The sequence below is a fragment of the Hippopotamus amphibius genome, chromosome 11 (assembly GCF_030028045.1).
Source record: "Hippopotamus amphibius kiboko isolate mHipAmp2 chromosome 11, mHipAmp2.hap2, whole genome shotgun sequence".
Classification (NCBI taxonomy): domain Eukaryota; kingdom Metazoa; phylum Chordata; class Mammalia; order Artiodactyla; family Hippopotamidae; genus Hippopotamus; species Hippopotamus amphibius.
In genome coordinates this window covers 27139323-27162857 of record NC_080196.1, presented here as the reverse complement: position 1 = coordinate 27162857, position 23535 = coordinate 27139323, and the positions used below count along the sequence as shown (strand labels likewise).

Sequence of the window (23535 nt, the reverse complement as noted above, 5' to 3'; positions counted from 1 at the left end):
CGGCTGTTTTACAGGGGGTTTTTTTTGTTATCTAAGTTGTGGTTCCTTGACCTGCCGCTGAATGAAGAAACAAACGCAGCCCGGCTATTGGACACAGAAAAGTGTCCTAGATGTCAGAGAATGGAGGTTTAGAACGCGGGGGGATAAAAACACAGAGGCAAATCGTTTTAAAAATATATCCAAATTAGGTGTACATAAATATGTTTTTCAAAAAATCAACCTCTAGTGGTATCCGGGGAAAGAAGAGAATTTCGAAATCAGGGGTGGACAATAGAAATCTTTGGGAAAGGTTCTTTAGTTCAGTGGTGCGTTGGCTATCTGAATGCCGTGGCCTGAAGTGCCTCATAAAAATATCAGGCGGCGGAGGAGGGGGACGTGAAAGAAAAATTGTCGGGACATCACCCCCCTTCCCCACACCCCACCTCCCGGCCCTCCTGGATGGCCTCGTATGTTACACGAAATTCTGGACGTCATTACTACGCCATTCTACTTGCAAATAGGTAAGTTAAAGGTTTTCTCGCATTATGAGAATATCACAGGTTCTTTATTAAAAACTTAGTTTATTGAAAGATAATTGGAAGGAGAAGCAGAAAAAGTGTTTCAAGCCACTCAAGTATCGATTAGTAATTAAAGTAGAGAAAATCTGAAATTGTAAATAATTAAAAGACCAATTGCATGTTGCAGTTTATATTTTTTAGTTTCACTTTTGAGGTGTAACATATACAGTTAGATGCACAAATCTTACATATACAGCTCAATGAATTCTTGTTATGTATACACCCCTGTGACCACCCAGTGCACAGTAAGGAGCAGTCCTGTTGCCCCTGCATGTGTTTTTGTTTGTTTGTTTTTGTTGTTGTTTACAATTTTTTCCTTATTAGTCATCTATTTGATACACATTAACATATATATGTCAGTCGCAATCTCCCAATTCATCCCACCCCAACCCACACCCTCCCCACTTTCCCCCCTTAGTGTTGGTATGTTTGTTCTCTGCATCTGTGTCTATTTCTGCCTTGCAAACCGGTTGATCTGTACCATTCCTGCATGTGTTTTTAATATTACTGAACAGAACGAGATACCTGGTGATTCTATATCTGAAATTTCAGCCAACTAATTACTAAATCATGTTTGAAAGTCTCCAGGACTCACCATGCACTGATAAGTATTTTAAGTATAATCTTCCTAAACAAAATATATATGCCATCAATTTGTATATGTATATATATTTTTAGTTATTATACAGTTTATAGTTAGCATATTTTTTGTGTCATCCTAGCAGGCAGATACATGGATACTTAGTCAAAGGAAAACGGCTGTCACCTGCCTGCTTGCTTTTGTTTATATTAACAGGAAAAAGAAAAGAAAGGAATTCTAGGTGGGGATTCTGTTTGCAATTATGAAGTAAGACATAATTACTCATTAACTTGAGAATGCCTTTATCACTTGATCATAACTGTCATTTTATAAATATATTGAAGGCAATGCTGACAATATTCTCTGCTCTGGAAACAACTTGAAATTAACACTAAAAGAACCAGGAAGCTTAGTTCAAAGAAGTAAAGAAATCAAGTTATTTGCAATGGAAAGTCTAAAGGAGTAGAAATATGAAAACCAGGGACTTCCTTGGTGGCACAGTGGTTAAGAATCCACCTGCCAATGCAGGGGACAGGGGTTCGATCCCTGGTCCAGGAAGATCCCACATGCTGTGGAGCAACTGAGCCCATGTGCCACAACTACTGAGCCTGAGCTCCAGAGCCTGTGAGCCACAACTGCTGAGCCCAAGTGCTGCAACTACTGAAGCCCTCTTGCCTAGAGCCTGTGCTCCACAATAAAAGAAGCCACTACAATAAGAAGCCCGCTCACTGCAAAAAAGAGTAGCCCCCTCTCACCACAACTAGAGAAAGCCTGCATGCAGCAAAGAAGACCCAACACAGCCAAAAAAAAATGAAAACCAAACCTTTGACTCTTAACACACTTTTCTGTGGGCTTTAGTTTTCTCATATAAAAGATGAGGAAATTAGAAAATCTCGAACAGTCCATGAACCTATGGCAAAAATTGAAACTGTAAAGACAATTCTTTTTTTTTTTCGGCCATGCCGCAGGGCATGGAGGATCCCAACCAGGGATTGAACCTGGGCCCTCGGCAGTGAAAGCACAGAGTCCTAACCACTGGAGCACCAGGGAATTCTCAGCAATTCCTTTTAGAATTGTGGAATTCTGCACATGGAACCATCCTTCCATGGTTCTGGATAAAGACTTGATTTCCCTTAATGTCATTATTTTCAACTGTGGAGGACATTCAGATATTTTCTTTTAATTTTTATTTTATATTGGACTATAGTTGATTAACAATGGTGTGTTTCAGGTGTACAGCAAAATGATTCAGTTATACACATACATGTTTCTATTCTTTTTCAAATTCTTTTCCCATTTAGCTTATGACAAAGTATTGAGCAGAGTTCCCTGTGCTATACAGTAGGTCCTTGTTGGTGACATTCAGATATTTAATTGGTATTTCTCCCTTTGCTTAGGCATAAGATCTTTGAGCAGGAGAAGTGTGTTTCCTTTGTTATTCTCTGCTCCTCCAAACTGCTCGGAAAGGACAATCAATCAGGTTGTTGCTAAAAAAAAAAAGTTAGGGGCATTTGTAGGTATGACAGAGTCCAGTGGAGCCAGTGGCCCTTCTCTACTTCTCATTCAGAATGAAGAAGCAGGTGTCACCTGATGAAGCACGGGCATCTGTGGTTTCCATTTTTGCTCACGTTCTTACTTTTTTCTCCATCCCTTTTCTCTCCACCCTAGGCCTTGATAGACCTAAGCTAGTCTCCAAACCTGAAGAAACACTAGGGGGTCCTTGTAGAACAAAAGTATGCAGGAAGCCGATGAAAAACAGATTGCAAGGTGTATGTAATACTTATATTTTTCCATGTCCTCAAGGACCAAAAAGTCCCAAAGGCACAGAACAAACCCATAAGAAATGCTATTTATTTACTAAATGATATGTATGTTTGTCAAACCAATGAACAATATTATAAGTTGCAGAACTTTTCAAACAACATCTGTGATTAATATCTAGTATTAACAGCACAAGGATTATAGTTAATAATACGGTAATAACTTTGTGTGGTGACAGATGGTAACTAGATGTATCCTGGGGATTCTGTAACATATAAAATGATCAGATCACTATGTTGTACACCTGAACTAATTTAATATTGTAAGTCACTTATACTTCAATTTTAAAAATAAAGTCCAAATAAAAGGAATGTTTGGAATACACAAAACCCTAGCTTTAGGCACTCAGGAAAGTGCCATAATCCATTATAGCTTTTTGACATTAACGCAAAGACCACAAAATTGTGGAGGTCAAAAACTGTACACCTCTAGGGGTCAGAGTAGCTTAAAGCATAACCTACAGTTCCAGGTTTTCCCTGACCAAGCAGATCTGTTTTCTTCTGTGATGTGGACTAGTCAGAACCTTCTCCCCATGCTGTAGTCTAGGGTCAAGAGCACCAAGACAAGCAGACTCATTTCTCTTTCTGGCTGCCCTGCTTACTAGCTGTGTGACTGTGGCAGCCCTCTTAACCACTCTGTACCTTGGTTTTCTCACCTTCAAAACTGGAACAGATGTAGCATCTAGTTCAAAGAATGGTTTGACTATTCAGTGAGGTCACAGCAGATGGAAAATATTGAGAAAAAATGTCTGGCGTGTAGTAAGCACTAAATACATGTTAATCATTGGTGGTGATGCTAGTGGTGGTGTTGGTGGTAGTAGTGTTTGGGGAGGGGTCAAGAAATGTTGGGGAGAAAGGAGAGGTCACCTGGCGCATTCTGAAACAATTCAAACAGCCAAATTCAAGCCCCCTTCCCACTCCCACCCAAAGCTTACAAGGGAACCCATCCAGACACTTCTTTGAGTGAGACCTTCTTTGCTGCACATTGGCTAAAGGAGGATTCATGGGGTATTGTTTAGCTCAGGTTCTGCCAGTGTTGAAAGCCATCAGAGGCATTTCCTTCATGCTTAAGGACCATGATGGAAGAAGACCAAATGGTCACTGGAGTTAGCCAGTGTGTCTTGTAAAGACAGGAGAGCCCCATAGCCTCTGCCCCATCGTTTGCTTCTTGCAATATTTCGGATTACACATGCTGCAAAGAGCAGGAAATCCAGGAGCCAGAGAGCATCAGTGATCCTGATTTGCCCATTAGATTTGACAGCATAGTTGGCCTGCCAACAATTTGTGATTTCATTGCCATTTGCCAAGGTTAATTTCAGCAGCCAGGTTTCTTAGTCCCTGAAAAGTCATCTTCGTTCTTTTGGGTTTTCTTTTTTTTTTTTTTTCAGCTTCAGTGAGGTATAATGGACAAATAAAAAGGCATCCCCATTCTTAATTTCACAAATTTCACAGAAGCTCTGTTTGAAGAGTTTTCAGTCCTTAAAGACTTGTGCGGAGAAGTTAACAAAAACTTACTGAGTGAATACAGTGTATGAGATTCTCTGTTAATAACCCCACTCTGTAAATCTGTCTAGATTTGTGTGCATTTTAAAAAACTATAGTCCTTTATACTTTTAACTGTGCCAATGCAATGAAATGATGAAGAGATTTAGCCATATCAATCAACCAGTCAAATAGTAATTGTGCACCTATATACCTAATTCTGTCTTTAACCAGAGACTTTAGGTCAGCACTGCCCAACAGAAAAATAATGCAAGACACATATGTAATTTAAAATTTTCTAGTACCTACATTTCAAAAAATAAAAAGAAACAGGTGAGATTAATTTGATAATACATGTTATTTAATCCAATATATGTAAAGTATCATTTTAACATGTAATCAGTGTTTAAAAAGTATTAATGAGGTATTTTAAGTTTTTTATACTGAATCTTAAAAATCCAGTGTGATTTTCATACTAAACCCACATCCCAGTTCAGACTAACCAAATTTCAAATGCTCAATCACCATATGTGGCTAGTGGCTACTATACTAGACACCACAGCCTTAGAGTATAAAAATCTATCTCTTGAATTAGCTTATGATTTAGCTTGAAATAATAGCAACCATTTATTGAACATATACTCTATGCAAGACACTATGCTAAGTACTTTAATCTCATTTAATCTTTTCAATACCTTGTGATGTGGTTATTTTTAATCCTCATTTTACAGGTGAGGAGACTACAGTTTAAAAGATTCCAGAATCTCACACCAGTAATGGACAGAGGCAGGATTTGGCCCTAGTCTATATGGCTTTATCAAATAGCATTTAAGAACAAATGAGCATGTTAAGATCCAAATACAGAATCTAACCCATTAGACTCAGTAGAATTTACTGAAATATTAAGCAAACAGATATTTTATATTTTAAAATACTTTACTTGAGTTAAAAAGACAGTGTATTGTATTTTTACCTTAGTACATTATAGTTTTTCTTATTCATTTTACTGTTTAATGTGTAGAAGGACCTTTCTCTTGACATCATGTATAGTTTAAGATGGGGTAGCATCACAAAACATTGTAAATCAGCTGCAATTTAAAAGAGAGCTGGGCTAGCATCTGTATGTGTCCTGTAAGATTTGTTTATTCATTCATTTAATCAATTATGTGTGAGCTATGTATGAGACAGTAAATTAGATACTATTGGAGTATCTAATTGTTGAATTCGATATTGGTGAATTTTATTTTATTTTATCCTTCAAGTAAACTGTACATCATTATTTTGAAGTTTCAAAATATTTAAAATGCCAACAGAGCTTTGAGATGCTGATATTTATTCATACTATAAGTAATACTGCTGGTATTTTATTATATCATATGCAAGATATTTAGGGGGATATGGAGATGAATAAGATGAAAAGTTTACAATCCGGTATAGAAAATAAGGCATAAAAATAACCATGAGAAAAGACACGTGTCCTAGGTGTGCTACCAGGTGCCTCATGCAGTAACAATGGCAGATTTTTATGCGTATGTTGGTGAGGCACCTTGGGGTACAAGCTGCAGACAGATTTGCACAGGAGTGAGGAGGGAAACTAAAGGAAGGGGCTAGTATTTGATTTGAGGATCAAAAGGTGGACAATATTTCCTCTAGTGAGATGTGACAGCAGTGATACTCTAAGCAAAATGTAAAGGCAGAAATGACCGACTCCCTGGGAGAGTCTGAGGTGGCTGGAATAAAGGGTCAGTGGGACAGGTGGGTGCAGGGTAGGACTGGAAGCAATCAGGTGCATCGGGCCTGACTGCAGAGGAGACGGACCAGCAGAGTAAGGAGACTGTGCCTAAGTTAGTAGGCAAAAGGGAGCCATGGATGGCTTTTGGACAAAGGAGAGACTATTAAAGTTGTGCATCAAGAAGATTAATCTAGACAGAGGATGTGTAGAAATGATTATTTTAGTCAGATAAAAAGAAAGGAGGCCTGGAAAGGGTATTCAAAGAAGGGACAGAAAGAAGAGGATGACAGTGAGACATTCCAGAGTAAAAATGGACGGATCTAAAAACTATTTGGATGGAAGTGGGAATGAGAGAGAGAGAGAGAGGGAGATTACATATATATATAGAATAAATACATTCTCACACACAGGCCTCACACACAGTGCCTCAAGGGCTTACCGAAAGCATATACTAGCTAATGATCTTTATTTAGGATGAATGATTATTTTGCAGTTAAGACACAGAAAAACAAACTTAAAAGACAAGCAAGTCTCTTAAGACACGAGCAGTCTGGAGAAGAATACAATTCTGACATTTAGTTCCACAACTTTGTCTAGGACACTATGGAAAAGGAAGGAAATTTATATTTTATTGAATTTTAAATGTGTATGTATAAAAATAAGGCAATAAAGTGAAGTATATATAAATTATGCCTCAAGCAACTTTATTCTAAAAATCTAAGCGAAGAAAATGAATCATAAAAGCACCATCACTGTGTGTGGTCGGCTAGCGGGTGGGAGAAGAGCTGGTACTCTTTGAAGCAAGCTGAATATTAATTTTAAATGGCTCCATGCCATTTGCCTAAAAACCCACAGTTCCAGTCCAGAGCACTTACAATCAGTTTTTGTTTTCTTTTAAATTTATTTATTTTTGGCTGCATTGAGTCTTCATTGCTGCACATGGGCTTTGTCTAGTTGCAGTGAGCGGAGGCTACTCTTTGTTTTGGTGCGTGGGCTTTGCATTGTGGTGGCTTCTGTTGTTTCGGAGCACAGGCTCTAGGCTTGTGGGCTTCAGTAGTTGTGGCACATGGTCTCAGTAGTTGTGGCCCGCAGGCTCTAGAGCGCAGGCTCAGTAGTTGTGGCACACGGGCTTAGTTGCTCCGTGGCATGTGGGATCTTCCTGGGCCAGGGAGTGAACCCATGTCCCCTGCATTGGCAGGTGGATTCCCAGCCACTGTGCCACCAGGGAAGTCCCTACAATCAGTTTCATAGACCAGAAGCCAGGGTCTGGAAAGACTGAATCTCACTGCATCCTCTACTCACTGAACATTTGACAACATAAGAGCAGAATTTGAAAGATGTTTGTGAAGCACCTTGGTATACAAGCTTCAGAAATTGTTGTATTCATCACTTATCTGCCCTTTATAGAAATAAACTAAGATCACCTCCTCTATGCCACATTCCCCCAGCTCATACCTGCAGTTCACTTCTAGTACCTTCCTACATTCTTCTAGCTCAGTTGTGGAAATCTTTAGATAAAAAGGAATACAAGCCTTCATTATCCTTCTTGCAGCTCTGCACTATTCCGTTGGTTTTAGAGAGTGTAGAAAAACTGTTAGCCCTCTAATTTTGTATGTTAAGTGCTACAATGCTCAAAATAAAAATCTCTGAGAAGCTGAGAGGTTTAGTGTTTACCTCTTTCTCCAGCCTTTCACTGAACTCTTTGATGAGCCTCCAAAAAATATCTGATCTGAAACCAAACCCAGATGGATATTTTCCCTGGCCTGTGTTCATCTGGTTAGCCACCTGTTTCTCTGTGTGCTAACACAGGAAGGGGATGTGAGAAAATGGAAGGTGTTGGCTTGGAGCCCTAGAGGTCTGAGGAAGGTGGCTTTTAAAATAATTATCCTTTATTCACTGTCGTGTTCCAGTGCCACCTTCATTAATGAAAATGCAAAGTGTGCCAACGATGTTTATTAAAAGTAAATGAATATCAGGATGTATGCTAGAATTGCAAAGCAGGAAGTCACCTTGCAGGTCATTTAGTCTAAAGCCTCATTTTATAATCTAGACAACTGAATTCCAAAGAAATCCAGTTAGATTCTAAAATCAACATATCTAGAGGTTTTTTTTAAAAGGTAATGAAATACTCAGGAGACAACAAGACCCTGAAAGAAAGGTAGATTTGAGCAAATGAAATATTTAGAATTGAACAATATAGTTCTTGAAAGAATAAATTAAGACTGGTTAAAAGAATAGACATTTGAAAACAGAAATAGTAAATTATAAGTTGGAGCTGAGGAAATTGCCATATGCAGCAGAGTGGGGAAAATGAAAAATATAAAGAGAAGTTAAGGGAAATGAATGATAGAAGGAAAAGGTTCAACTGTATCTAGTGGGAATTTCAGATGGAGGAAAATAAAGGAAATAATAGCTAAATTTTTTCCAAAATTGATCAAAGAATCCTCAGATTAAAGAATCACAGTGACTCTAAGCAAGGAATATTAAATTAAACCTTCACTTAAACACATTGTAATGAAACCCAGAAATATGGGGAAAATATTAAAAGCAATCCCAAAGAGGAGCATTTTAGACCAACAGCATATTTCTCAATTGTAATAACAAAGGCCAGAAACAATGGAATAATATTTTCAAAGGTCCAAAAACAAACAAACAAACAAAACCCCTGACAGCCTATAATTCTATACCTTATTAAACTATTACTAAAGAGGCAAGATACCTTCAGAATAACACTCTGGACCTTTGTTGAATGACTCTGTATTTGTCTGCTAGGACTGCCATAACAGAATACCACAGGCTGCATGGCTTAAACAACAGCAATTTATTCTCACAGTTCTGGAGGCAGGAAGTCCCAGATCAAGATCTAGAGAGGTTTGGTTTCTGGTGAGAGCTCTCTTCCTGGTTTGCATGTCTGTCTGCTTGCTGAGTCCTCATATAGCCTTTCCTTTGAGCATGTGCAGGGAGGGAAGGAGCTCTCAGTCTTACACTTCTAATAAGGCAAGGAAAGGGAGGAGATCTTTAAGATAAGAAAAGCTTTTAAGGAAATATGACAAAGGTAACATATATAAAATCTGAATGACAAGGACTTGGGTTTCAAACTGTATTGGTTGATAAAAGTCTCAGACTATTATCTTTTGTAAATAAAAATTCAAATTCAAAAGAAACACGAGCCCAGACCATCCAGATACTTTTCTGTTGTCTCTGTGTTGAAACTATTTCTGACTGGTTTAGATCTTGGGAAGGGAGCTTGATTTCTTGTTGCTTAGGAAAATTCTGTCCAAATAATAATGATCTAATACAGTGAGTCCTCTTCAGAGCAGAGGCCTAAGGAGCTGGACAGCCCCATTCCACTGCGTGTTCTCTTTCCTTAGGACAGGGACCAGCATTCAACCTTGTATAGGACTAGTGCATGCTCTGGGTGCCATTGAATGGCTGTTGGGGAGAAAGAAAGGAAAAAGAAAAAGAACAGGGAAGAGAGAGAGAGAAGGGGAAAGTCATGGTAGAGGGCTACGAAGTGCCTTTCCTCACATGGGACCCACCCCAACATACCCTTGTAGAAGAAAGTGGGACAGAAGGACATCATCTCATCGGACCTCCTTTTATTGCGCCACAGTTACTGTTTGCATCTCTGTCTCCCCCACAGGACCATGTCATATGCTCTTTCTTACCCTGAGTGCTGAGTAAGGCTTTCATGTTGAACACACAACTTTAGGTCCTAAATGATTTCCTGGCCTCTTGTTTAAGGCCTCCAAACCTTTCTATCTTGCTTCACCACCTTCATGGGTCCTCTTTGAGTCGTTCAAAATTTGAAATCTTGAAGACTTTTCTCCCTCTAGGTCTAAGCTGTGACACTCAAACTAGCTTCTAGGGGGCCCCCAGAGTGCTTTGTCAGAAAAACAAGGGAGACAGACTAGGGGCAATGTCTGGAAATGGGAACTTTCTGGGGAGGCCCAGAAGCACTACAGAATCCCGCACCTGACTTGTCTTGCTTTGTGGGAGCCGCAGCAGGGAGCCTTGGTCAGGAGGCCCGTGGAGAGGGGTGTGGCAGTTCCTGATGCCTAGTGTTCATGCCCTTCCTCCCCTGTGCCCCGGTGGAAGTGTGGAGCCCCCAGCAGCCTTCTCACACCCACCCTTGGCCTTCCGAAGCCAGCCCTGGCCTTCATAACAGTCCTCTCTCTTCAAGAGGAGTCCGCTGATGCTTACAGCTGTGGGTGGTATCTTAACAGAGACAGCAGTCTGGCCCAGCAAGATATTTCCGTCAGCTGTGCTGTGCGAACAGATCTGTTCTATTTGGTTTTCGTTGAAGGGATTTTCCAAAAAAGATGTCTGTGCAAACAGTATGTAGGGTGACTGGCCCCACCTGCTTCCTCACTGGCCAGCCAGCCTGAAAGATCTGCTGGCCTTTAGCAGTGAGCAGTGCAGGGACCCTTTGAAGTGGAGGCAAGTAAGCAGGGGGCTGAATGAAGCTAGATATTTGCACACTGCAGTGAGGCAGACACGTGGGCAGAGCCGCCCGTGGTTTACTTAGAGGAAGCCTGCTGTTTGCTTCAAGAGGGGACAAGACAACAGGTCCATACTTACCTCTCCCTGTTAACAGATTGGAGTGGCTGTGGCTGAGAAAGAAACTCCTTGTTGGATCCTGGGCAGGTCTGGGTCAGCCGGGGTGGAGGAAAGCCAGGAGAATAACTCTGGTTCTGTCCCTTCCCTGCCATAGGATCCAGTTGGAGCAAAGCAGGGGCAGAGCACAAGGGCCTCAGACATTAGGAAGCTCTACTATCTTGGACCCTCGACAGCATCATCTGTTATACCAGGCACATCCCTAATGATCTCCAGCAGCTACAGGAGCCCAAAAAAGCAGCAGTCACAGCAAATTCTGCAGCAGTGGGGGCTTCTCTGGGAGTCCTTTTCTCAATAACATCATCCCTCACCTACTACCATTCCAGCCACTCCCTGAAGTAGAGGAAAAAACAGAGTGCAGGGCCTTTGATGTTAAGCTGGCCTAGGTGTGGTCCACCCTGACCCTCCCATCACCCACTGGAGGTTGTGAAAAAAGAGGAGGAATCAAAGTCTTACTGCCCCATAGCCTTCAAACTTCTCCACTGGGGAGACTATGCGCCAGGAAGGGGCTGTGAAGTGTGAACCCCCACACAGTACAATGGACTTGCCTAAATGCCGTGCCAAGAGACTTGACTGATTTTAGCCTGGCTTCTGCCTGCACTAGGCTGTGTCCCTAAAGGGGACCCCAGCCCCTGTGCTGTCTTTGCTCAAGAAAATGCAATGCTGCCAAACCACAAGATATACTTAGTCCCAAACCACATCGCCAAACTGTTCTCAGTTATTTTCCATTCACATCCCCTTCTGTAATTTTCCATTTTCCCATAGCCCCCCTTTTAGCTCCCACAGTTTTCCCTAGCCTCTTTTTTTCCCCACTTTCACTTCCCTGTAGCCGCATCTCTGTTCTCCCTTTTAAAACTTCAGCCACCTCTGTCTTAGTTGGAGTTGAGCCCAGTTTATTTTGGAGTCTCACGTCCCTACTGCAGTAGTCTGAATAAAATCTGTCTTGCACGTTCAACAAGCGTCTGGTGCTGTTTCTCTTTAACAGGACTTCCACTGATGGCTTCAGCCCTCACACCCCCAGGCCAGAAGCCAGCAGGACATCCCAGGCACCGCAGCAGGATCTGTCTGGGGTCCACAGGGCGCCAGCAGAGAGCTGACACCTGCTCACCATCATGGAGGAGCCTGCCATCAAGAGGCACCTGAAGACAATTCAACTCAACACTTCAGTCTATGAAGATGTGGCCACGTGTCTTCCAGTGCAGGGATATGTCTGGGATACACAGCAGTATCATATCAAGTTCAAGGCCCTCAGGGTGCCTACAAGAAGGTCCACATGGCTCTTCTGTGCTCTGGGCCAGCCCCTCAGGCCTGCCCCTTCCACGAAGAGATGGATTGGGTGCTGCAGATCAAGATCAGCACCAGCCTGGCCAACCTCAGGGAGCAGACTCAGCCATGGGATCTCGACCACCACAACCAGCTGACACAGGGAGGAAAAAAAGTCATTAGCAGAAAGATGGGCCAGAAGGGCGCTCTCCCCAGCAGCAGCAGGGGCACCAGAACCAGAGGTGGAAGATGGAGACAGAGCATCCGTTTAAGCTAGAAGTAGAAGTGTTGGCGCTGTCCAGTGACCTCCGACCTGAAAGCCCAGCTGGTACCCAGACCAACAAGGCAGTCGAGATGGAGATTAGCCAGGAAGCCTAAGAAACTGGGCAGGTAAGTGGCCAGATGTGTTCTACCAAAGCGCTAATGCCATAGGACTGGATGGAGAAGGAGGTCACAGATGATAAAACCCAGGTCAAGATCCCCTCAAAGGACCTGGAGCTCCTGAAAATTTAAGAGAGTGTGGTTTCACTGCTGGTGTTGAAGCCAGCATATTAAAGCTGGAAAGGACACTGGGAGACCATCTTTGCCTCTTATATTTTACAGATGAGAAAACTAAGCCAGAGGAAAGTAATGTGCAGAAGGTGACACTGCCAGTTAATGCTAAGGCTGAAGCTAGAAGCCCAGCACAATGATCCTTCTACCAGTTTATAACTGACTCTTGCCTTCAATGTACTTTATAACGGGGCATCATGGTAATCTCTTCCAGCCTTAAAACTGGGGCCTGGGGAAAAAATGGGATAAGGAGAAGAGCTGGTATTTCTCTCTATCCTCCAACAGAAGTCCAGAGGGGGCCAGTCTCCAGACAGAAACCAGCCTCAGAGAGAAACTTCGTCATCAGCTCCTGGGGTGTCTACAGTGCCCCCTAGAGCAGGTGGGCCAAGTGCACCAGCTGCAGCCCAGAGTCTGGCCCGCAGGTGCCACCTGACTGTTGCTGCCATGATTGCCACTGATACAGCAGCAAACAGGCACCTGGTCAGTGAACTGGCCTGGGAATCAGCTGCCCGGCTACAGGGCTACCGCGACCAGCACAGTCCCCACATGGCAGCCCTGGTCCAGATGGTCCAAGACACCTACATTCAGCCCCGGTAAGTGGTAGCCATTCTGCAGGACAGGATGGTCTGAACCTACACTGGAACATTCTTTCTTGTGTGATGTTACGGTAAGCGTCTTGTGTATGATTTTTTTTTAAGTCTTTGTAAGCATAAATACTGCCTATTTTAGGCCTTAGGGTCTCAAAGCATCCTTGGTGTCTTATTTAGGGTCAAATAGTAAAGAGAGTAGAATACACAGATGACTCATAATGCTTACCTCCAACTACTAATCCTCGATGCGGGGAGGTGTTTTAGTGGATATTTTCAAACTCCCTGAAGGGAAGACAGTTACCTGTGATGCTCTCTTGCCAAATCATGGTGAAGCTGTGGGAGAGCTTCTCTCTTTCTGTGCCTTTGACTGTCTCAACCTCTGCTCCATTGTTCAACTCCCCCCCTCAGCCCAGGCCTCACTGAGGCCGTGACCAGACCTCTGGGTAGTCACCTGCCTTCTGTGGTTCCAGAAGGTTGAGAATGGCAGGGACATGAGAAGCAGGGCCCCTTCCCTCTTCCCTTCCGCTGCCATCCAGCTCCACCCAGCTCCACCCGGGAACTGGAACTGACTCTGACCATCAGCCAAACTTACTTAGGCTCCAGAGAACGCTGCTGGGTCTACAATGAGCAAGCACAATAACATTTTTGCACAGGAAGCAGAGCAATGCTGGAGCTCCCTGATCTCAGGGGGGGCTCGCTCCTGTTACAGAGAGAGAAGTCGAGGCCTGGAGAGATTCCAGGACCTTGGGGTCCTAGGAGATGGGCTTCACAGTTCACAACTTGTCCAAGTTTAGGATTCACCCAAAGCTGACCTTAGTCTTAACAGACCCCCAACCACTATCTTCCCAGCAGTATTCTCTTGGCAGAGTGTGGGTGCAAGTGAAATGTGGGCCTCAGGTGTGCTTTTGCTCTCCTGATCCAAGTTTTGAGTGCCACCCCCGCCCCCCTGGTCACTGATTCCAGCAGCTTAGGGTTCTTGGAGCCCCAAGACCAGGCCTTCCTCTTGCCTCAAGCCTGAAACAGCTCTGGGCTAGGCTTGTTCGTCTTCCTTCTGACCCTAGATGAGCAAGTAAACACCTGCCCCATCTCAAAAGTGTCCCCTTAGCAAAATAAAGGCTTCCTTCCCTGCCTTATTTTCATCATTAATATTAAAAACCACCTAACACCCCCCCACCACCACCCCCAACCCACAAACCTTAAAAGAGGTAAAAAAAAGTAACGATAACTTTTTTTAATTACTAGAGCATTCTCATTGTGGCATAATTTTGACCCTAAAATCCTCCCCATGCCCCCCTACCCACTTCCCCACCCTCCCAACACACACCCCAGTGAGGTTTTTCACTCCTAGGACGTTGTGAGAGGGAAGGAGAGAAAACCAGAAAAGGGGAGGGGCACAAGGTAAACACAGCAAAAGCAAATTACAGCCTGGGTCTAAGGGTTGTCCGGCTACATTTCTAAAGATGGGGAAGCCGAGGCCCCTATCCAGCTCTGCAGAACTCCAGCCCGCGGTTTGTCTCTCACTCTTGCAGCTCGGCCTCAGCTGGGTGGGCAACAGTGGGCCGGGAGGAGGGCTGAGAGGGGACGAGGATAGGTTCTTGCCTTCCGAAAACTAGAAAGGGCGGGGCAGCCTCAGAAACTACCTCACCCAGGAATCTCTCAGGTTAGCCCACTCCGGAGAATGGCAGCCCCATCATCCAATGAGCTACTGGGCTGCGGTCCTACGCTGGCCAATCACCACTAGAAAAGGGTGGGTGCTTAACAAGGAAGAAATTTCTGTGTCTTCTGATTGAGTGCTCTTCACACACATGGCTGTACAGTTCCGTCTCCAGCCTTCCTACATACTCCTGCTCACCTCTTAGCTGGTCCTCCTGCCCTCAGCTCCCTCTCCTTCCTCCTCCAGTTCATCGCTCTTTACTACTAAGGGTTGTCGACTTAAAAAAAATGCGCAACGTGAGAGTTGCGAGTTGAATTTATTTGGGGCAAAATTAAGACTGCAGCCTGGAAGACAGCATCCCAGATAGCTCTGAGAAACTGTTCCGAAGAGGCAGGGAGAAGATCAGTATATATGTATTCTTGGTAAAGGAGGAATACATGGAATCAAACACATATTTTTGTAGGGGGTTTCTGCTAGTCACAAGGAGTAGACGTCACCAGGTAGGGATTTAGTGCTTTTCTAGATATGAGGAGATGCAAGCGTTAGGCTCATAAAATCAGCTTCTGAAAACATCTGACTATCTGAAGACCTGTTCTGTCCAGCCCAGTTTTCCAAAGCACAGAGTGCTTCATTCCTGGTCTGCACCCTGAGTTCCCTTCGGGGGTGGGGAAGGTCAGCAGCTGCAGCAGTGCAGTGTGGTTTAATCCTTACAGTAGAGGTAGATGGCAAGTGCCCATGGCATGTGCCAATTTATAGTTGGCAGGGTTATCTTTTTTAAAGGCCAAAATGAACATGTCACCTCCTGATTAAATTCCATCAGTGATTCCCTTTGGCTCTTAGGAAGACTATCAGCTTCCTTAGCTTGGCCTGTGGCTCCTGCCTGCCTCTGCAGCCCCACACTTCCACTCCCACCCCCACCCTGCCCTCCAGCCTGCAGAACTAACTGCCATCTTCCCAAAGGACCACACTGTCACCCTGTGCCTTCTGCAAGTCCCACTTGTGTTGTTTTAAGTGGCTAAGTTTGTGGCAATTTGTTACAGCAGCAGTAGGAAACTAATACGGATTATTATTTGAACAGAGTTGGTTCAGAGAAGGGCAGGTTTGTGTGTACAGGTGTAAATGTAGATAGGTAGGTAGGTAGATAGATGATAGATTGATAGATAGATAGACAGACAGACAGATGTTTATGCCTTTATGGGTGATAAAAGCAGCGCTTAGGAAATTTAAATAGAACCAGCAGGTGCTTAGATCGGCCACTATCAACTGCTTGGGCTGTAAAGCAGCCATGCACCTGTAACCAATTGCTTACAGGGTCCTCAGACAGTTCAGACAATGTGTTCCCCTTCTGCTGGGGATAACCGGCCTGCATGCCCTCTCCAGGCACTTTATAAAAAAGATACACCACCTTGGAGCCTTACAAACATCAACAACAAAATAATTCTCAGGAATGGAAAAGGGAGGGAGGGTTAACATGGAAAGAGGAAACAGGGCCTGAAGGCGAAATTCACATGAGAAAGTAGGATGGACAGTCATCACCCCAAGTTGGCTCAGCCTGGAATGCCGGGTGCCGGCTGATGGCTTAATGCATCTGGAAGCTGAGCAGCCTTTGCGCCTCATCCTTTGCCACTCTGCAGACTGGTTCTGCTCCAGGCCATAGCGAGGGTGGAGGCTCTGGTCCCACTCTGGGCCTTAGACCTCTCCGCAGACAATACACAGATTGTGGAGCCAGCAACAGCCAGTGACAACCTCATGGATACACTCTACTTCCCAGTGCCTTACCCTGGCCACACTGCCTCTGGCCTCTCAGCTGCCTGAAGGCCTGCTCCACGGTGCCCCAGGCACCTGTTGAAACACAGATCTCAGGGGTGATGGGTTGGTGGTACCGGGCTGGCAGCCACTGATGGAGAGGGTAGGCTCCACCACCCACTGGGACAAGCTCTATGGCACACTCCCCCCGCCCCCACCATTTCTTTTTTGGACAGCAGGTAAGAGAATGCCTGCATCTCCCCGATGGCAAAGCTGACTTGCTTCCAACACATGAATTACGGCTGGATCGGGGCAGCTGACCAACACTTGGCTGACTAGCACTTTGCTGGTCCCGGGGCAGCCAGGACCAGCAAAACATGAAGAATTACTGAAAGGCACTGACAGCTGTTCAGATAGTTCTTTTATGTGTGCCTCCAGTAGCCCCAGCACACATTGGAACCTTTCCACGACCTCCTCTAGGTCTAGCCACCTTTCTGGGGGTCCCAAAAGGTAGCACAGATGGCATTCCCAATGTCATGAAAGGCACGCCCGGCCCTAGATCTGCCCACACTGCCAGAGGCACCTGAGAGGCCAGCCAATATGGTCCAACAGCTGCTTTCTGAGGCACAGAGAGAGGCAGTTACATGTGGGCAGCTTCCCTTTGAAGATGCAGGGCAGCTTTTTGCAGATATAGTAAAATGTCTTCTGAGGCATCCAGAAGGCTTGCCTCCATCTGTGGCAGGCCTCCATCTGTGGGGGCTTAGTCTACACACTCAGAGGTCCTGCCAAAGATGAGGCAGCATGGAGAGAGCCCTGGTCCTGGGGCTCTTCTTCCAAGGGGGCGGGATGCGGTAGCTCTATAAGCCAAGCATGGTTGACCACTTGGGTCCTCTGGGGTTGGAGGATGGCTTGATTCAGGTGGCTCTCCCCGGCCTGGTCCAGGGCAGCCACCTCTCAGCCTTCTTACTCTCAGCCACACCGCCCAGCTGGATCCACAGAACATGCTGGGGCTTGTGGGCACCACAAAGCTGAGCTGAGCAGAGTGATGAGTGATGTGTGGGCACCACTAAGCTGAGCTGAGCAGAGTGATGCTTTTCCTCATGATGGACAGTGAAATGCTTCTCCCCCAGGTAGGTGTGGGCACCAGGAAGCTCAAGGTTGAGTTAGCTGATGAATATCAGACCTACCATTATGAACTGGCTAAAGGTGTGAATGTAATTACATCTGTGTAAACCACATGTCGGCATCCTCTGTCCATTTTCTTACAGGCTCAGCAGTACAAGAGCCGGGATAAAATGGCTTGGAGCAAATAAGACTAGGTTCTTTGTGGGAATTTCAGATTGTCTTCTTCACAGACAGACTTCCTCTCCTTAATGACTCCTTCTAAAGGACTTTTAATTTCTCTGGGCCTTCTGACTCTCTTCTCCAAGCAAACACATTGGTGAAATTGTATGGAAAGCCCCCTCCCACACTCTAAAATCAAAGAGTGCCCTGAAAAACCAAACTACTCACAGGTCTTACTTGTCCTGAGCATGCAGGGCCACCACAAGGAAACACATGAAGAGATAGCATTTTTTTGGACAAAAAGACAAGATCCTTTTCAATCTAGGTTCCTGGCTTTTGGTTACAATTTTAACTGTGGATTTTGACTTCATTATGATGAAGAAGGCCCTGCTTCGCAGGAGTGCAGAAAAAGGACAGATGAATTATTCCTTAGAGTTTTCAGACTGAACAACCACAAGGAAGAATAGACTTTAACATTAGCACTGGCTATTTCTAGATCTAAGAGTTCTGGCATAGCCAACTCACATGGCAATGAACTGCGCAGAGCTGGAACTAAGAGGCTACAAAGGACTTCTGCTCATACCACTGCAGTGTCTTTCTGGATGCTTTTCCTCCTAATGAAAATCTACTTCCATAATATTATGTGTCCTTTAGGCTGCTCTTTCTCTAAGAGCTAGTGTCCATCCTAGACAGGACTAGGAGTCAGAAGATGATGCATTTGTATGCTAGCTCTATAGGCTGTGTGATCTTAGGAAAGTTACCATCCCTCTCTGTTTTTCAAGTGTTATTGTAAAACAAGTAGGTTAGCTCACCTAACCCTAAAGTCCCTTGCTGTGCTAACATCCTCGGGGTCATTTAAAAGACCAGATCCCACAGGATGTCATCTGAGAAGATGGCTGAAATTCAACATCTCAGAGCTTGTCTCTGAGGTAGTTTAATAAACATAATGTGGTAAACATTATGAATTCAACAGTGTATTCCACAAATATTTATTGAGCCTTATTATGTTCTAGGAATTACAGTAGGCACAGAGATAAGGTGAAATAGCCATCACAGATACTAAATTTCATGTTGGTTATTGGATCAGCAGCTTGGAGAAGGAATATGCAGTATTTATTCATCCCCTTCTATGTAGCTGTTTGTAACTGGAAAGTCTGCTTGCTATTGATGGCTGATTCTTGACTTGGGCAGGACTGATTATTCTTGCACTTAAGCCTTTAATGATTTAGATGATCCCTTTTATGGAGTAATTGAACATATTTCCTAAAATTCTATCTGGGGAAGAGTTTATTAGTCACTATCACAACCTTGGAGCGGACTAGTTTCATTGTAATAGCTTATTCCCTGCCCACCTGTCCGGAAAATTATTCTCACTAAACTTTTGGCATCTTCCACTTGGAAATGACAATGTAGTCAACCCCCACTGCTCAAGAGGAAACGTGAGTTTCTCTTCTGCTTTCTTTGCCTTATGATTTCCTTTTGATGTAAGACGTCTTCATGACCCATCTTCTGCAATACCTACTGCTAAGGTGTTCACAACTCTGGGCTTCCTTCTTTGTTACTACTAACTCCTTACCATCTTAGATGTCAGGACTTTTCACAGATCATTTAAAGTTCCTCTGAGCAGTCCTAGACTGATCTCTCTGGACCCTATGAGGAGACACGGAGGTGAACGGGAGTTTCCAGCTGATTTTCTCCCCAACCTATTGCCTAAATATGAAGCAAGCGCCTCTGCTGCTAATAAGCTTTCTATTAATTGATTGCTGAAAACAGAAAAGAAAATGAAGGTTCCTACCTGGCTCCGCCCCACACCTTAAAAAAGAGAGAAATGGGTGAAGATGTTCTAAAATTTTTATTTTCCCATTTAGGTTCGAAGCTTCTTACAGAAGCTGGTCCCCAGATCCCCTCTACTAACTGCTCAAATCCCTCCGTTCTCCCAAAGGTTTTCTCTCCCTCTCTGCCCCCCCGTCGCCTGCTGTTTCTAAAGGAAAAGGTGTTTTGTTAAACTTGGAAACCCTCACTACGTCCTTGCAGCGCAGATGCCACCGATGAACCTGAGGACTGACCTAAAATGCCTCGTTTTCCCGCCTACCTGGTTCACCTAGAGAGGGGATTCTGTTCACCTAACTTGTCCGGCTCCAAGCGGAGGCAGGTGAGAACCCCAAGGCACTGGAAGCCGGTTGTCCCCGAGGTGTCCACTCGCAGCCCGCACTCACGCTGCAGCTCTGAGCGCCCACCGCCCGGCACCTCCTCCCCATCCTGCCAGCCTCCCTAGGCTCCTCCTCCCGCCCCTCGCTCCTCCTTCCGCCCCGCCCCAGGCTCCTCCTCCCGCCCCGCCCCTCTCACTATCTCCCGACCATCTTCAGGCTGTCTGCTCCCCCTCCCTCTCTTTCTTCCTTTCCCTCCTCCTTGCTTCCTCCAGGCCTACCTTAGTCACTTTTTTAAAGTAACTTTTTTTTTTTAATTTCCAGTTTACTGAAAAGTTTCAAAAGGAGTCGGAGAAACCCTCTCCTGCCGTTTACCTAAATTCACCAACTGTCTCCTTTGCCCCATTTGCTGGCCTGTACCCTCAGTCGAAGGGGGTCCTCTCTCTCTCCCCGCCACCCACTGAAGGCCCTGCAGTTCCAGGAATAGGAAGTTGACTTTGACGTTGAAGAGAAAGTTAAAGAACTGCAAAACCCTCCTCAGGAGGGGACAGGTGACTTCGAGTACTTTCTTATACCTCACCCCACGTCGCTGACTTTGCCGCTGTTCACACTTGAAGCGAGTGAGTTTAGCAGCCTTATTCCAGTCAGACTGTTAGCTGAAAGCAGATCCTGGCTCAAAGGAGAGTCGGTCCTCAGAGACAGGTCCAGGGCGAGGATGTCACCTGACCGCCTGAGTTGGATTCTGCAGTTTGGGAACTTGGCGCTCACCAAGGGAAAGCTAGAATGAAAAAGAGAAAAGCGAGAGGAGAGAGAAAGAAATTAAAAAGGTCTCTAAGGAAAGAACAAACAGAAGCCTAAACAGAACAAAACCTACAGGTTTTGGCTTCCCACTTTCCTCTCCTTGCAGTAAAGGTTTCCCTGAGCGACTACAAAATAGAATTCACAGAAGTGATAGTCCTTGGTGCAAGAAGTTGGCCACTAGGGGACTTAGACTGAATATAGGCTTAAATTCAACCTGTAAGGGTGAAAGTACTCGGGCTTAGTCAGCACGGTTCTAGTTCTGTTGCTTCTACAACCAGCTGTGTGGCTTCCAGAGTTCAGTGTAGGACGACTGGGAGGCTGTTTGCACCTGGGACGTGGAACACTCTCAGAGACCAAGCTCATGGCCCGGTGGGCTCCACCTAAAACCGGACATGTGGGATGGGACTCCAACCCACAGTCTTCCAACTGAAACCTCACAACTCCTCTCAGGACTTAAAGAAGCTCAGGTTCTTTATGTCTCGGTGCAGAAGGAATTCAGTGAGACGCAAAGTGACAGGTAAGAAGTTGATTTATTAATATCCTTTGTAAAGGTTGCAGGTCTCAGGTGAGTCCCAGGGACAGGCCACCAAGTGAGGTCCTTGGCTGCGCGAGCAGGAAAGAATTCAAGAGGAGAGCCATAGGAAAGTGAAAGCAGATACGCATTCTGTAGACAGAATGTGGCCCTTCTCAGAAGGCGAGAGTGGCTGGAAGAAATATGGCTTAGTTAGTTTTTATGGGCTGGGTAATTTCATAAGCTAATGAGTAAGAGGATTATTCTAACTATTTGGAGGGGAGGGATGGAGATTTCTAGGACCTGGGCCACTGCCCACTTTTGGCCTTTTATGGTCGGCCTCGGAACTATCTTGGCACCTGTGGGTGTGTTATTTAGCATAGGCTAATATATTACACTGAGTCTATAATGAGGCTCAAGGCCTACTGGAAGTTGAATCTTGCTGCCATCTTGGGCCTAATTGGTTCTAACCAGTTTATGTCATATCCTCAATGGCAATGTCATTCTTTTAAAGGTTGTGCCCTCTCCCTTCCCTCCTGTCTCCAACCTGCCTGTAGACTTGTTTTCTTTTAATTTTTAAAAATTAGTTGCTAACATTAAAATATTAGGAGATTTCTTACAAAAATCTGGATTTCCAACTTTGAGGGAAAAAAAGATTCATTCTTTCCATCCACACTGGACCTTTATTCCCCACATGTTAGCAAAAGACAGTTATTAGATACGTTAGATGCAGTCCTTACCAAGCGAGATGTACATGTTGCTTCCTGCCAGGTCCCTGCAGGCGTTTGCGTGTGGGCCGCTGCCCTACCCCTCTGCTCCCTGGAAGTGCTCGTCCCCAGAAGGCTGACCCTCATCTTCTGCACTTAGCCTACTCTCATACCTCCCAGGGGACTCTTTGGTACCTTGACCTGCCTCTCCCAAGTCATGAGAAAATATTTTGGGAAGCCAAGTTGAAGCCATCAATTGATATAAAACCTATGGAAACTGATTGACAAGAAAAGGAAGTGAATATGGTCATAGACAGTTAAACAAATTTTACTTCATCAAGATAAATAAAAAGGAGTGGATAAAAGACTGTCAGAAGACCTATGAAAGGATATGTTTGTGATTAACGTTGGTATCCTGTGCTTCGTTCTTTCCCTCTTCTAGTTGTATAACTTTTAATAGTTTATTGAAAATAATAATAATAACAGCTCTACTTATTGAATATCATACACAAGTAACAGTGAGGTTAGTACTGTTATATCCCCATTTTGTGAGTAAGGAAGCTGATACCTGCAGAGATCAATTTCCTTTCACAGGTCACAAAGCTAGTGAGTGCTGGTGGAGCTGGGATTTCAACCCAGGGTATAATTCCAGAGTGGGAACTCTGGTGTCTGTGCCTTGGGACATCTTGAGGTCAGGGAACTGAGTCTGCCTTTTTGTATCTCTCCAGAGAGATGCAGACGCTCAGAAACTATTAAATGATAGGAAGTAAGGAAAGGAGAATGGGGAGGAGGGGTGGAGAGAAAAGGAGAAAAAAAGAAATGAAAAATGGTGGTGAGAGGGATAGCGTTATCATCCAGAATATGTAAAGCTGCCCTCATTCTGATTGATTACCTGGTAAATACCTACTCTTATTTCCAGTTCTAATCTCAGTGGTTTCTCCTCTATGAGTCCTTTTCTGACTCAGATGCTAAGTGGCTGGGGCACTGCACCTAGTTCGTGCCCCCATTGTTGCCCTTTTCATGATTACTGTAATTTTAAATACCTGTGTCGACTGAAGAAAAACACAGCCTAAGAGTTTCAAGTTAAGTTTTATTCAGGGACCTTACTGAGGACTATAGCCTGGGAGACAGCCTCTCAGATGCTCCAAAGAGGTAAGGGAGGAGCCAGGGTATATAGTTTTGTTGGCAAAAAACAAAACAAAACAAAAAACCAAACATCAAAAGATCACTGCTAATCACAAAAATCCGGACCTCTCATGTTAGTGATTTTAGTGCTTTTCTATGTATGGGAAGATGCAAGAGTCTGGGCTCACTGAAATTATTCCTTTGATACTCATCTTAACTAGGTAGGGCTGGTATCCTCCTTTTCTCCATCCTGAATTCCCCAAAGGACACACCGTCAGGGAGTCGGCTGCAGTGTCTGATGGCTTAATGGTGGGCAGCATTCGTTGTTTACTGGAATTGCAGGCAACATTCCCTTCCCACACCTGTC

General features: G+C 44.5%; 1 long non-coding RNA gene across 1 annotated transcript; it reads left to right on the top strand.

Moving 5' to 3' along the window:
* The first annotated feature begins 44 nt into the window (after positions 1-44).
* Positions 45-20020, top strand: LOC130830776 (uncharacterized). The gene is made up of 3 exons (XR_009047905.1): positions 45-500; positions 11774-13270; positions 19820-20020. It is a non-coding gene; the product is annotated as an uncharacterized LOC130830776 (long non-coding RNA).
* Positions 20021-23535: the final 3515 nt, after the last annotated feature.